The sequence below is a fragment of the Ambystoma mexicanum genome, chromosome 9 (assembly GCF_040938575.1).
Source record: "Ambystoma mexicanum isolate Mex_15411 chromosome 9, UKY_AmexF1_1, whole genome shotgun sequence".
NCBI lineage: Eukaryota > Metazoa > Chordata > Amphibia > Caudata > Ambystomatidae > Ambystoma > Ambystoma mexicanum.
In genome coordinates, this window is record NC_090931.1 from 689,137,157 (window position 1) to 689,153,270 (window position 16,114).

Here is a 16,114-nt window from a genome sequence, read left to right on the forward strand (position 1 = left end):
CTTTGCTTTGCCAAACCTGGCATCCGTGGTCAGAATTGTCAGTGGCATGCCACACCACTCTCAGTTGATCTGCACCGCTCAATAAAAGTAACCAAGACCTGCTGACTGCTCATACTTGAGGTTAGATTCTTGGGAAATTTTATATTTCATGATCAATTTTCCGCTAAATTCTAGAAACTATCCCTACGGAGAGTCCTACAGCAAGCATTCTGTCATGTCGCATGATACATGACTAATCTATCCAGGGATGTAAGATCCAAGTATGTGGTGCACCATTTGTTGACATGTAAGAATGTGGTTGCACCGACTAGTTATGAAATAAGGCACAGTAACTCAGACTATGAAAAGCTCTTTGGGTTGCATTAAAATGATTAGTGGGGGCTAGACGGCCAGGATATTGTCTAGGTGGTTCAAAACTAAAATATATATGTATTACCCAATTATGAGCGATCTGTACATTTTAGTTATGTTTTGTTTGTACAGCCAATCTGATGAAGCTTGTAGATCACCTGCTACTTCATGTGATGATCCTGAGCCTGTTGGGAACAGCATAAATACGAAAGGAGATACTTTCTGAAGCGCTAATTCAACAGATTGAAGAATGCATCTACGAAAGACAAAGTGCTACTGAGAGTGCTGCATCATAGTATTGACTGGTAGCAGCACTTCTCAGCAGGACTGCTATACTTGCAATGCCACAGCACCAGCACTTCCGGGCGAGATTGCTATGCGTTTTATGCAGGTGTGCACAACCCTGATCCTGCAGGTCCGCAGACCGGTCATGTTTTCAGTATATCCAACATGAATAGTCATGACCTAAATGTGAATAGAAAATCATTGACATATTCAGTGATTGTGCCGAACCATGCTAGGCTTGCGGTGTGAGTGGGCGCTAGCTGTGCACCACTCGGGCAGTGCCAGCACTCCAAAGTGGGACTGCTGTCCTGCTAGGGCCAGCATGTTGGCAATTCTCAGCAGGTTGATATACTTGTAATTGCACAGTACTGTGACCTTTATACTCCTATTGGGACAATACTGCATGAAGCAGGTGCATGTGTATGGTGAGTGTGTGCATATGCTTATTTTTCCTTTCCAGCACCATATACATAATGCAAGTCGCCTTTCCCCCTTCACTGAGAGAGTCACATTTCTGTTTCTCCCGTGTTCACACCATGTACACCAAAGGCAAGTCATCAAACCGGCTGCCTCTCTTTTCTGGGTTGATTGTGTTACTGTGTGCCAAATATACATTGTGTGTAGGTTGTGACAATGTTCATCGCAAGGCGGGGTGTATACATAGCAATTAAGCCATCTATCAGGTTTTAGAGCCCCAAGGCACTTGTGTTTGATTTTTTTTTTTATTTTTAGTTTGTATAATGTCAAACGCAGAATGTAATTCTTCCTGCCATATGGTGGCAAGTAAACAAATATATTTAGAGCAAAAGAACATGAACGCTCGTGCAGGAACATCTGCGATGTTATTTTCACTTCTACTGCGTCGAACCTGTTTGCGGCACATGCTGTACACATGGGACTCACCGATGCTGAAGCTATCCTGCAAGAGAGCGACATTCGACATATTGTCCTCCTTAGTAAACGAGCTGAGACTCAAAATGATCCCCTGTAGTTGAGCGATGCAAGAGTGACCAGGTGACACCATCTCACTTGAACACCGCATTTCCAGACTTCTCCAGACTTCTCCTTCCATTTTGGAAACTAAAGCATTCTGGGAGCTTTATTCTTGCTGAACTTGAACACAACCAGCCGGACCTAAACCCTTGATACCATCACATTGAGAACGGGAGACATGGGACTAGAAACGGTGTCATGGTGGCGGGTGCCTGCAACTGACCAGATGATTTGGACTATGACCCTCATGATGCCCCACCATGTGGCTAGTAGCGATGGGAATTGTGGCCGAATAAATCTCGCGAGCCAAAGGCTTCAGGCCTGGGACCTACTCAACAGGAAGTCTGTGGGAAAGTCCATTAAAGCATGCTTTAGGCAACACAGCCACACACGTTACCTTACGTGGCAGTGTTGAAGTACCAAATTCACCCCAATGTTATTGTGTCTAGAAGTAGCCCATTGGAGTGCTTGATGTTGTGAAAGTCTTTTCCTCTCATTTTAACATCAAAAGCTTTTGTTCCTAACACATCTTGAGCTTCTTTTATCATGGCAGATTTTAATTTGGGGATTTGCAGAGTACTGTATGCTCCATTAATACTGCATCAGAATGCAGAAGTGAAAGCGATACACAAGGGGATGACAAAGCAGGAATGTCTGAAACGTGGGACCTTCATGTTCAGTCTGCATGTCCCTGGTCATCGTGAACAACTGATGGGGTTGGGCCTCTTGAAGACCAGACCTGGAGGACCTTGGCCTGGAAGCTGTGATATATCCTGCACTCGGCCAAGCAGAGTCCAGAAGTTGAATACTGCCAGCCTGAGCAGCATCCCATGTGTGGATGATGGATAGAAAAGTTTTAGGGCAGGATGGACTGAGTGAATCCAACATTTATTTATTTGATTATTTATATAGCATGTATACGCAGGTGAAGTTCTTCAAAGTGGGAACAAGGGAATACAGTAATTATTCGTAGGCCTTGAAGATTCCGAATGATCTAAACAGAAAAACTAGCATACTAGGCCTGATGACATTTCTCCTACTGCAAGTGTGTGAAGTGGTACAGTTGAGACGCAGTTCTGGGGGGGTGGGAGGGGAACGGTGGGGGGGGACACAGACGAAGTAACTAGCCCTAGTACATTTAGGTCATGCATACATACAGACGGAGGTGCAGAGACAGGGGGAGGGGAGGGAAGAGGAGGGTAGGGAAGGGAAAGGAGTTGGTGCTGCAGGTCATAGGAATCGGAAGATTGGTAAGCCAGCATATAAATCCGGTGGAAGCAGAAGCACGGCTTGGTCACCGGGTTTTAGTGAGGGTGGCCCTCTGGGCGTTGACTCATGTCATGCTGAAGAGGTGAGTCCTCATACCTCTCTATAAATTCAGGGAGTTAGACCTAGAAGGAAGTTCTAGCACAAAGGTGTTCCTGCGGCTAAAGCCTTGAGCATGGAGGATTCTGCCGCCAGATTCCCTGACTTTGCTGCATGGATCATGATGGCCAATCGCAGATGCCTGGTAGCTCCTAGAGTGCTATTCCGTTATGGGGCTGTGAAAGGCTTTGCGGGAAGGCACAACTTTCTCAACTGGACCCTTTTTCTTCTCTGACAAAAGTGGAACGCCTTCAGTGCCAGCATTTTCTCTTCCCGACACGTCACACCAAAGATCGCAGCGTAGGTTTTGGGACTCTGTGGTTTCCAGAGTGTGTCAACTGCACTGTACTGACAAGCCCTAAACGGGGTGAAACATGCTTGTGATTGTACAATATCTGTGAGGAAACTCTACTGTTGACTGGACAATTGGCACGGCAAGCAGCATTAGTCACGACTGTTTCCTGGGATGTGCAAAGCTAAAAAAGTGAGGTGTTTTTGGTCAACCTTTGCTCATCTACACTTTGAGTGATTCAAGCCCCACTTAGCGGGCTGCATGTGCAGGTGAGCGTGTTGCATGTAGCGGGCTGCATGTGCAGGTGAGCGTGTGGCATGTATCGGCTGCATGTGCAGGTGAGCGTGTTGCATGCAGCGGGCTGCATGTACAGGTGAGCGTGTTGCATGTAGCGGGCTGCATGTGTAGGTGAGTGTGTGGCATGTAGCGGGCTGCATGTGCAGGTGAGCGTGTTGCATGTAGCGGGCTGCATGTGCAGGTGAGCGTGTTGCATGTAGCGGGCTGCATGTGTTGGTGAGCGTGTGGCAGGTATCGGCAGCATGTGCAGGTGAGTGTGTTGCATGCAGCGGACTGCATGTACAGGTGAGCGTGTTGCATGTAGCGGGCTGCATGTGTAGGTGAGCATGTTGCATGTAGTGGGCTGCATGTGCAGGTGAGTGTGTGGCATGTATCGGGCTGCATGTGCAAGTTAGCATGTTGCATGTAGCGGGCTGCATGTAGAGGTGAGCGTGTTGCATGTAGCGGGCTGCATATGTAGGTGAGCATTTTGCATGTAATGGGCTGCATGTGCAGGTGAGCGTGTGGCATGTAGCGGGTTGCATGTGCAGGTGAGCGTGTTGCATGTTGCGGGCTGCATGTGCAGGTGAGTGTGTGGTATGCAGCGGGCTGCATGTGTAGGTGAGCGTGTGGCATGTACCGGGCTGCATGTGCAGGTGAGCATGTTGCATGTAGCGGGCTGCATGTGCAGGTGAGCGTGTTGCATATAAATTGAAAGCTCGATGGGGGTAGCAGTGTGTTAATGTCCTCATTTAGAATCCAAGATAAACACCGTTTCCGCTTTGATCCTATCTGAACTAATGCTTTTGTCACCCCAGTAATTAATTCAGCATGCTGGGGAAAGGGATGCTAATGTGTGCATCAAAGCAGTGTCTTTTTTTTTGTTTGTTTAATCAGAGTTTTCGAGATAACATTTACTCCCCGAGGACTGTCTCTGGAAACAGGCGCGTTGTTTGTCTTCCCTGCAACTCCACTGAAGAGAAGTGTTGCTGCGGTAGTTTTCTCAGGTTGCAGAAATTAAACTTTTGTTTAGAACCAATACTAGTAAAATCGCCACTTAAAGCCACATTCTCCTAAATTGAGGAATGCCCCAGATTTGAACTCCAGTCATACAGTGATGGAGGCAGCTTTTGCTACATGGGGCTACTCAAGGCTACCCAGGGGCATCTGCATTATACATTATTCAGTGCTTGTGGTGGCTTGTGGTTTATTTAATGTGGATGTTTTATTTCGCCAGAAAATAGGTGAGCAGCAGAGCTTCACAAGGTAGCCAGAACCAACCTATGAGTGGTCTGGCCCTTGCAGAAATGTTTTAAATAATGAAGCGAAATTGTGATTTTACAGCACAATGTTTGAGAAAAAATGGATACAAAGCTATATAATGTAGAAAGACTTCTGTAGAACAACACATAGAAACATCTATTGGATTCCTGATCACCAACAGTACACAGTTGCATTTTAAAACATGTGTTAGATGGCTGTGTTCACAAACTGCCGCTGTATACCCACACACTTCATGATGCATGCTGTAAAGAAAATATGTCTGCACTGCCACTGCAAAGCAAATGATCACGATCCGCGTGCCTGCAATGTATGCCAGTGTTGCCCTGTAAAATATTTCTATATTGCCTATGTTTAATCTGTGCCAGATATGCAAACATGCTGATGCGGCATACACAGTGTGACCAATATATGCCAGCCTGCTGCTCATAAAAACATGATCATGCTGCTTCTGCGGCCCCCTTCTTTGCCCCCACAGACCCAATCACACATGCAGCACACTGTGAGACAGGCATGGTATCAAGAGAGACACAGACTCAAAAAGGGTTCGTTTGAAAACCTTTATTTACTAAGGTTCCTTGGTTGGTGACTGGCCCCAACTCTAAATGTGAAATTCCCATAACTGATGTTTCTAATGGCCGTCGTTGTTTCAGAGTCCAAATTAAAGGCCTGTCTGTGTCTAAACCTATGCTTACCCTCACTCTGTAAAAAAAATGTGATAGGTGGTCTTTTCAAAATGAGAAAACTAGTGGTTCAACAAAAAAATGGAAACCAGAGTTGGTTTCAGGTGTTCTTCTTACCAGGTGCTGCTTGGTCAATGTCACACAAATGAGTTCAATCTACAGGAATATTCGTAAGACCTTCGGCACAGGTCCCTTGTAGTTATTCTAACTACCTTCCGTGCTTTGAGTTCCTTGGGGTTCCCTTGCCCAAGCTTCAGCTCTATCAAGTTTCAAAAACACCATGGAAGAAATGTAATACAGTTCCTTTGTGTAAGCTTCTCGGGGTTCCCTTCCCCGCGCTTCAATCCTTTCAACAGTACAAAAAAACTAACAAGTCTCCAACTTGGCTAGGCCTCTTAGAGTTCCCTTCCCCAAGCTCAGGCCCCTTTCACCTTTAAACACAAAGTCACTGTTATCAGGATTATTTCTTTGATAGTCCTCTCGGGGTTCCTTTTGCCCCAAGCTTTAGGCCTCTTCTGACTTTCAAACACAAAACATATTTTAGCACAGTTCTTTCTTGAGTTCACAGGGTGCCCTTCCCCAGGTTTAGGTCCCTTCAATTCACAACACAAATTCTGCTGATTAGGATGTGCCTTTTCACATACCAGCCTTTCATGGGATAGAATCGGAGGCTTTTCAAAATGACAGGCTCTTTTCTTGTCCTATGTGAGACCACTCTGACCCTTTTGTCCCTCTGTTTTTTTGCTCTCACTTTTCCTGATAGCTTTTTGTTTCCTTTCAGATGCTTCCTGTCCCCCTTTTTCTTCTTCTATCCTTTCCGTGCACACTTGCACTGTTTTACTCTTGTTCTTTTTATTGTGCCCCTTGCACTTGTCCTTTATTCTTTCCGTGCTACTTTGCACCCTCTTTTCTGCTTTCCTCTTTAGTGTGCCCCTGGCACCTTTTTTTGCCTTTTCTCAGGCCCCTCTTTTATTACGGGCAACTCGCACCCTTGCACTTCTTTCCACTTTCTCTCGATTTCCACTGCGACCGGTCTTTTACTCGCTTGCCTCTATGATCTGCTTTTCCTACTTTCTGCTTTACTTTTGGTTTCAGCTATGCTTTTAGCCTTTTTGCTTTCTGCTTCGCTCCTGCTTTTATCTGTACTTTCAGCCTTTATGTTTTCCGATTCGTTCTGGCTTTCCACTGCGCTTTCAGCCTTTTCGACTTTCTGCTTCACTCTTACTTTCTTCTTTTACACTTTCCTTTCTTTGCAAATCTGTGCCGCTTTTCCTGTCCGTGCCTTTCTCCCCCTCCGCTCTCATCCAAATGCACCCTCCTGAATTTCTCTCACATTCTCCATGAAACTCACCGGGCAGCATTACGTTGAGAGATGGTTCCTCCAGGAAACGCAGGGTTGAGGTCAGGGTCTGACCACCTTCCTCTCAGGCACCCTTTGGGTCGGTACTGGCCCCAAGGGAACTAGCACTCTCCTGGACCTGACCTGCAGCCCCTATTCCACATGGGGCCAGTGTCTCTGCAAGCCGTCTTGCTCCTACCGGCAGCTCCTGCTTCTCTCTGCTCCTGGGCCACACCTGTCCGGACTGCATCCCCAGTTCGCTAATTTCTGTGTGAATTTCAACACTTTTTATAGCTGAACACACATTCAAGTGGAGTCAGGTGTGTATGATTACTTACAAATGCCTGACTCTGCCTGACTCTATTAATGGGACAGTTGTTTTCTCTAAAGTAGGTTTCCCTTACTTTCTCCATGTTATTCCTATTGGTAATCTTTATTGATCTTAGAGGCCGACTCCTCATCTCAGTATGTGTCGGAAATGAGGAGGGGGAGATGTGGTGAGACTGTAAATACCCCTTTGAGGTTAAGGGAGAGTGTTTAATGGGGTAACAGGACTTGGGTTGAGTTCTGATCATCTTAACAAGGTATTGACAGGGGGTATAAGAAAATCTCCTGGTTTGTTCTTCCCCACAGGAGGACATTGTTCCCTTCTTTATGACTGCTGATGACCTATATGGACAGGGTTTTGGTGGTTTTCTCTATGATTTGGAGAGGATGAATACATCTTACTCTACTCTCAGTGCTCTGATCCTGTGTTACTTGAGCCTTACCCCTCTCCCTCTTGGGTAATCAGCTCCTTCCTTTCTCTCTTTGGGACCACGATAGAAGGAACAAGATCAAAGGATCCTTGCTACCTGGATTTGGGTTATGGGAATCAAGATATCCCACTGTCTTGTTAGAATACTGCGTCTCTCTTAGGGTATTCTCCTGAGGGCAACCCTGTCCTCCCCTACACAGGTGATTCTCCCTCACTTTTCCACCCCTAGGGTTGGTATCCAAAAGCAATGGCCCTCTCCTGGCCACCTGAATAGAGGATTCTCGGGGTTGTGAGAAACCAAAGAGTGTCTTATCTGCTAGTCCTTGGGGACTTGTCATCCAGGTGGCCAGGGCACGGCCATCAATATTGGACCCAGTTCCTGGGGGTTGACCAGTGCGGGAGGATCACCTGGGTGAGGGGTCTTTGGCGAGTCTGGGTGAGACAGCCAATGGCGAGACCCTGTATTCCTCCCTTTCCGGTACCCATGATCCCTCCTATTTCATAGGATTCTGTGATGTCCCAACTCCCCCCGCCCCCTTTCTACACAAACACTGGTCCGAGGAAGAGGGAAACTCAGAGTAACAATGCTAACTCTTACACATCACAATGGACATGTCCCACCAAATTGGGTCAGGCAACGTCAGGCTCTTGTCTCAGTTCACATGGATAAAAGGCAGAACATAGAGGCACGCTCTGAGCAGGGTGGAACACTAACAAGAGCAGAACTTCTGGGGCAAAGACAAACCTACTGGAGCAGACCAATGGACTGAGGGACGAGAGCCATGGGTGGAGAACCACAGGAGTTCCCTGAAGGGGTCCTTTTCTCCAAATGGCCGCAAAAGACACGTGGAGAAGGCCAAATCCCAAACCAGAAAGCTGCATTGTGTCTCAAGGACGCCAGCCACCCTCCTGGTTGAACGACAGAGTTGTGGAGGCGAGGCCAAGCCTGTGGTACTAACCTTGTCTCGTAAATTGAAAAACTGCGAAGACAAGATCGAAACGCACACAGCCAGTGAGTTGGTAAGCAATATGAAAGACCGGTGTGTGTTAAGAAAAGACTGAAGTTGCAACATTATATTGCACATGTGAGGGCTGCACGCGTGTGGATGAGATGTGAAGAAAGGCAGACCTGTGAATGAACTTTGAAATAAGGTTAGCTGTGGAACTAGCGATACTGAGTAACTGAGACATCCGGCAAAAGGAAGTAGCCCACTTGAAAGTCTCAGTGAAAGTTGAAATGTTTGTAGCGATAAAGTGAATGAACTGTAAAAGCAAAGTGATCAAAAGTAACTCTGAGAAAAGGAGAGTAAAAAGGGGAACGTTGAACTTTGAGTTGAAGTGGTCTGTCGAGAAAGCCACGCACATTTGAAAGTCTTTGACATCAGGAAATGGTCCGAGCCCGACTGAGGGAGACCGGAAGTGTAATGAGTTAGCGGAAGGGAATGGAACCCAAAAGGATACTAATTAAGCTTGGAGAAGGGAGCCCCTGCAAGTGTTGTTGACCTTTTGCTTTGAAAGGCCTGAACCTGACTGAGGGGGAACAACATGAACTTTTGCTTTGCTAGGTCTGAACCCGACTGAGGGGGACCAGCATGAACCTTTTGGTTGAACTGTATTTTGAAAGCTGGAAAGAAAGACTTTAACGTGGAAGGCCAGGCGAGCTTCGATACACATTTTGAACTGCCTTTGTGTTAAGAACCTGAGCCATAGTGCGTCATCCTGCCTACGGGGGACCGCCTTATTCTGTGGTGTCTAACGTGGGAAGGTGAGCTGACTCAGCCACATTTATTCTTTATATTTGAACACTGACTTTCTTTTGCACACATATTCTCCTTCACACACTTTTTGAACATGAGATAGGGCAGACATTAGGTTTTGTTAGTATATCTTGATTTGGCAGACTCAACTAGGACTGTTTTATTCATTATTTGATGGTCAAGACTACTCCCATCCTAGCTATAGGGCAAAGTAGGCATTTTTTCAAACCCCAAAACTTTAATAAAGGTTTTACGAATTGTACCTTTTGTGTCAGTGTCAAACTTGTGATACCATGCCTCCCTTACAACATTCAACCGTGGCGGAATCGCTCAGCAAGGCACAATGGTAAATAGGAGTGAGACAACAAATAAAATACAAATGGATACTCAACCAATCTAAATATACTCAAGCCGTTCGTGCGGGGAGATGGATTATCCCAACAGAGGCCAATGGCAGTATATAAAGAGATAGAAATGCATGAAAAAAGAAGAATGTAACTTATGGCTTTAAATTGGCTGTGTTCAGTGGGGAGATGGATTACCCGGCAGATGTCCAGCTGTAGTATATCAAGGGGTGGAAATGCATGTAAAAAGTAGTTAGCTTTTAACTTATAACACATCTCTTTTACACAAGGGACCCTTGGCTACAAGACAGGGAAATCACAGAAAAGATATCAAATGGAAATGGAAAAAATTGAGGAAAATCCCCACATTCTATCAGGAGTTGAAATTCCATGGTTCTAGTGTATTGACCTTTATCTAGTGTTTTAAGGTTGAAACTCCACAGCTGTTCCTTATAGGCCAGCTTATTTATTGTTTGCACAGTATTGCTTTCCCCAATTCTTTACATGCAAAACCATGTAAGCTGTTCAACACTATGGCCCATCTCTACATATAATGCAGGGCCATAGGTGCATTCAAATTGTGTGTTCTGATTTTTGATTGATGCTCATCGTACCTCTCGAAGTTTTACCAATGAAAAACATTTGGCAAGGACATAGGACCGCGTAGAAGACTTTTTCACTTTTACAAGTAGTAAAAGTGCGCAAGTCTCAAGTCTTGCCTTCACAGGTAAAAGAAGTCGTTTTTTTTTTTAAACGTACAGGCCACGCATGAAATGAAGTGCAAGGGTAGTTGTCACAAGCTTCTCCCCTTCTCACCTATTTCTCTTGACTTGCGACCTTCTTGGAAGTGGCTTCCTTCTTTCGTACTGTCCGAGACTTGTATAGGCCTGGGTCTTTGGATTCCAGCGTGAGTTCTCTGGCTGTCCTTCGCCGAGCAGCGTTCAGTATCCAGGACGTGGAGCCAGGAGGGAGATAGAGTTCCAGGCTCGGAGCGAACCGAAGCGCCGTAGGACCGAGCACATGATTAATCCAGGAATAAGGTACGGATAAGAGGTAAGGAGGGAAACGAATGGGGCTCCAGAAATAAGAAGAAAGGAAAAAAGGGAATCAAAAAGAGCACGGAAGCGGACTCTGACAACACACGTCTAACTACTCCAAGCAGTAGCGTTGAGACGCGCAGAGCCGCAGGGGCGTGGCTGTTTTCTAGGATTTCGAACGTAATGCGCAAGGGCTGGAGTGCAGCGTTTTGGAATTGTCGACCATGTTGGAAGGATCACGGAGTCCATACCACGGTGCATCATGGACCATGAAGTCCAGAATGGATGAATTTGGCGGTTCATGACAGTAGTGTCCTAACAGAGTTCAAATCGGTGTCTCCGATTGATTTGCATTTGGGGGAAATTCTGCTGGCAAGGGTACATTTCTGCCTTAAATTTGTACTCTTTTTTTAAAAGCAAACAATGGTTTTTGTTATTTAACTTCAGTCGAATTAAGAATTCTCCAATTCTTAAGACTAATCCCCTTAATTGCATTGCTGTGCTAGCAAAAGGTAGACACGCAGACCAATTGATCTTGATCAGTAGGACTGGCATAAGTGCAAAGCATTGATTCACGATTAATGTACCATACTCTCTTTCTAGATAGAATGTCTAATCAATTCCTTTCGGTATCCTGGCTCGAGGAGCCTAGTTTCCATGACGTCAGCATGCTTATTAAAGTTTGCGATGTATTTACAATTACGGCATAAATGGGCAAAAATCCCAAAGGGAAATTTACGTATCAAACTTTTGGAGTGTTGACTGTCGAATTGTAGCGTGGTATTTCTTTCAGTAGGTTTCCTGTAAAGGTCAGTCTGCGGGATACCTAATTCATTGTAAATTGACAAATATAGAAATGAGATTCTCTTATGGAGTATTCAAATGTAAAGTGTATGTTTGAGTCGACCTGATTAAGCCAATCTACATACAATAGCAGTTTCTCGACATCGCCCACCCAGATCAATAGAATATCGTTGCTGTATCTTTGATATAATTTAATCTATTCAAAAAATGGATTGGTGTTATTCAGGACTTTATTTTCTTCCAACAGTGCCATAAAAATAATGGCCAGACTGGGGGCAAAAGTACAGCCCATAGCAGTCCCTTTGCTTTGCAAAAAATAAGTCTCCTTGAACTTAAAGAAAATATTCGCAAGAACCAATTTGGCGCACAAACTCAAAAAGTCTTTGGGGACATTGTGTCATATGGAACGTCTTTCCAACATGCTTCGTAGGCTGTGTACTGCTTTTGTTTTGAGATATATTAGTGTAAAGCGCTTCTATTACAAGCGTGACAAGGATTTGTTTACTTGGATCCAAGGCCAGTCCTGCCACTAAATTAATCACATCCCTTGAGTCAACTAAAAAAGTGGGTGTAGTCATTGCGATTGGTTTAATAAAAAAATGTATGTATTTAGACAACGGCTCCAAAATGTACCCACAACCCGATACAATTGGGCGTCCCGGAGGATTAGAAGTGTCCTTGTGCACATTTGGGATGATATAAAATAGCAGAGTATTTTCTTCCGAATAGTTGATGAATTCAAATTCTTTAGTGGATAAATATCTTTCCCGTACTGCTCTTTCACTCAACACGAGGATTGATTTTTTTCTTAATCATTGGTGTTGGATCTTTGGGAATTTTAGTAAAGTGACCTGGGATGTCCAACAGTATTTGTACTTCCTGATCATAGGACTTAGCGTCCCAAACCACAATGCCGTCGCCCTTATCCACCGCTTTAATAACTATCGAGGGGTCCCGGGCCAGAGTTTTAATGGCACAGAATTCTGATAGTTCTAGATTATGGCGGAAGGCCTTTATCTGATGTTGGATTATCTTTTCAAGTTCTTTCAACACAATTCTTTCAAAAGTCACTAACTCTGGTGGGATGTCAGAGGAGTTGGGAGTGAAGGACGAACGAGTTGTCAGACCTGATACATTAGTCTCAGCGGTGTTGACTCTGTCAGAAAAATAAAACCCCAATCTGAGCTTTCTCAAAAAGTTTTTTACCTCACTAGTAAGAAGCAAGGCACTTGGGGTTTGTGTTAGAACAAAGGAAAGGCCTTGTTTTAAGATGGACATTTCTGGCTTTGTGAGGATTCGTGGAGACAAATTGAAAATGGGCAAAGCTTTGTTTACCAGCGAAAGGCCCGGTTGCGTGTCTGGAAATCCTGATATGATATGATGGCCCCTACGGGGCGGGCATTCAATATTTGCATATTGCGGGTTGCTCTACCTTGATGGATATTTCTGCGGCCTCAGGGGCTGCCCCTTGCTCGTGAAGGATAATCTCCCAATGTTTGATTAGACGGGTCCTCACTGCCTGAGTTACTTGAAGTGTCTGAAAAAGTAACCCATCTTCTTTTGCCCATGCCAGTATTCGGCCTCCATTTAATTTCCAAAAAGATTGATAGCTAAAATCATCAGCCAGGTAGGGATATACCTGTTCCTTTTTGAACATAGAGATGTCTTTCTTATGTTTATTTGTCTTTTTTTCGATAGTTATAGTTTTAAATTCCTGAAATGATTTCTCTATCTGTTCAAGTTTTTGTTTTGCCTCTGTTATCAATACATTAGTTAGAAAGGCTTTTTCTTGCTCAATTTATGTTTCCGCTATTTTAAGGCTAACTTGCCACCTGACTAAACGCAACCTTATTCCATGTCATCTAAGAAGAGACGGGGATAATCTTTACTTGCAGGCCTTGCGGTATTATACTTGATTTTAAGTATTCCTTCAACACATGCCCATGCATTTCTGTGCGAAATTGCTTCTTTTTGAGACTAAGTAAGGCTTCACTGGAAGTACAATTATCTTGATAAGGCAATTGTAGATTCTCAAAAAATGAAGAACCCTCAATGAGTTCTGCTATTTGTGCCTCCGTGAAGGAGATTGTGTCTGATTCAGCCATGGTGTCACTATCCCCTACCAAAGGTGCTACAGATAACACACTGGGAAAGAAACAAAACAAAATATTAAATAGAGACCCTCAAAAATGGTGCAGAAAAGTGTAAAAGTTTGAGAGTTAAGAAAGAGTTCCAGAGAGTTGGTGTTGTACCAGTGAGAGGAGAAAAAGCAGGAGATAACAAGAGGTGGTACACTGTGAGATAGCTATGACACGAGCAGTGGCTGTGTCAAATAGGTCACACTGGGAGAGAGCGTAGACTTGCAGGAGAGACTAAAGTAATGAGCCTACTTCAGGGGAGACTATAGTAATGATCCTGCTTCAGGTCTTGGTCCAGAAACTTTCACGTGCCAGAGGATACGAAAGAGAAGGTGCAAAATAGTAGCCCACTGATGCCTCTAACCCACAACCCGGTGACAGCTGCAAAGCAACCAGAGCGAAAAGGACGCAGAAAACCTTGAAGAGCCTGTGATGACCTCATTCTCAATTACTGCAGTCGCAAGAGGTCCCAGGTGTGTGTGTGGGGCGGGGGTTGGGGGAGTGGTATAATTGATCATAGTAACAATAGTAGGGCAAGAGTGTGAAATGCATGGTCTTGCTCCAGTAGTAGTATATTCCATGGCTGCAGATTCTCAGATGATGGCTCCTCTTAGGGATCATTTGCCAAGGCCAAGCAAAGAAGTGTGCTGCAGCACTTTAATTCTCTCTGACATTGTGTATTATGAATTGAAGAACACTCTACTGGGTGTGGACGCCCTGGGATTGTATGTGAATTAGACTAGGGTTTGGAAATTGGACGCATTAGACTATGTCCGCTTAGCTTAGGCATTTGACCTGATTTACTCCTCTATCCGACACTGCTGCATGAGAACTGCCCTTTGCTTTGTGGTAGATCCCAAGACCCCTACGACCCCCCATCACTCCAAGCAGAAAACAAATAATAAAGATGTGAGTTATCCTCATGTGACGTGTGGGGTTGTAACCCCCTTGAGACAATGATTTCTTATTTCCAAAGTAATTAATGTACAGCCATCTACAACCTAATAAATGTGACTGTATTGCATTTCAAATGATTACTGAAATTTAATTTGGAATGAAGAGCATTTTGTGATAATGAATGCCCCAGCGGTACTCTAAAACCAAAAAATTAGAAAACTGCATTTTGACACCTTCTCATCAGGAAAATCAATGACCATAACCAGAAGATGAAAAAAATTACTGCTTTCATTTTTACATAAACAACTATTGTGAGAAACCTAGGGGTATTCCCCCATTAAGACCTTGAAAGTATTCAGGCGGCCAGGGGAAGGCCAGGGCTCTTGGGTCCCAACCCTGGGGGTGGAGGAGCGAGTGAGGATCACGTGGGTAGGGAAGTCCTGGGTTGTTCTCGTGGGAAAACCCTAGGAGAGACGCGGTATCCTAACAAGACGACAAGTGAAGGACAGGAAATCCCAGAAGCCTTTGTGGGTTATGTTGGTTCCATCATCCCTGACCAAGACCTCCCCAAACTCAATCCAATGGAGAACAAGAGACAAAAAAGACAAAGACATGGTATCCCTTTATCTCCACCTACTCTAGACCACAGGAAATATTATCAAGTCCCAAGTATGTATGCTACTAGGTCAGGAACACAAAGTAACCTACTGAGAGGGAAACTACTCCTTCAAACAGAACACAAGCTAGAGGGCTTCCCTATATTCCCTGCCAGTCACCTGTCACTGTTTCAATAAACAAATCCAACCCACAGCCACATTTTAACTACCGTTCCCATTTACAACAAATATTGAGACAAGGAAGGGGCAACTAAGATCAGTAAGGATTACCCATAGGAATAACATGGGGAAAGTAAGGGAAATCTACCCTACAAAGAATCCAAGTTGTACCACTAACAGTCAGGAAGGGTCAGGCATTCATCAGTAACTATTCACACCTGATTCCACTTGACTGGTCTTTTCGCTCTAAAAGGTGTGGTTTTACAAAAATGAATGAGCGAGTAGGAGAGCAAGCAGAAGTACAAGTTGGAAGGAGAGCCGAGACACCAGAGTTGGAGAGGACGAGAGGCCGGAAACCGGGATGCTGAGACACTGAGAAGCTGCAATTCGTAAGAGCAGCAGCGTGGCGAGGGAGCCATGTCTACAAGGAGGCCAGGAGAGTCTGTGTTTGGGAGCCGAGGGGTGTGCTGGTCTCCTGCAGAGACTGCAGATAAGTGCCTGTTCCCCTGGGTAGGTGAAACTGCCCAGGAGTGTCCAAGGGGCAGGTGGTGAGACCCTGACCTCGGAACGAAGAACCGTTGGGAAGCTGAAGTGCAGAAGTCAGCCTAGTGAGTCTGAATGTATTGCAAAGCCAGGTTGTGAAGTGCGCGATTTAAAGTAGCATTTGCATGCATAAAAACGAGGACTGCGTGTGTTTTAATATTCAAATGAAGTTAAAGGGAAGACTTCAGCAAAGTGA

The 16,114-nt window shown here is 44.8% G+C and overlaps 1 protein-coding gene across 3 annotated transcripts in view; it reads left to right on the forward strand.

Annotated features, from left to right (window-relative positions):
• PARD3B (par-3 family cell polarity regulator beta) overlaps window positions 1-16,114 on the forward strand; it is a 2,582,324-nt gene that overhangs the window by 1,735,594 nt on the left and 830,616 nt on the right. The gene's annotated exons all lie outside the window — the stretch shown is intronic.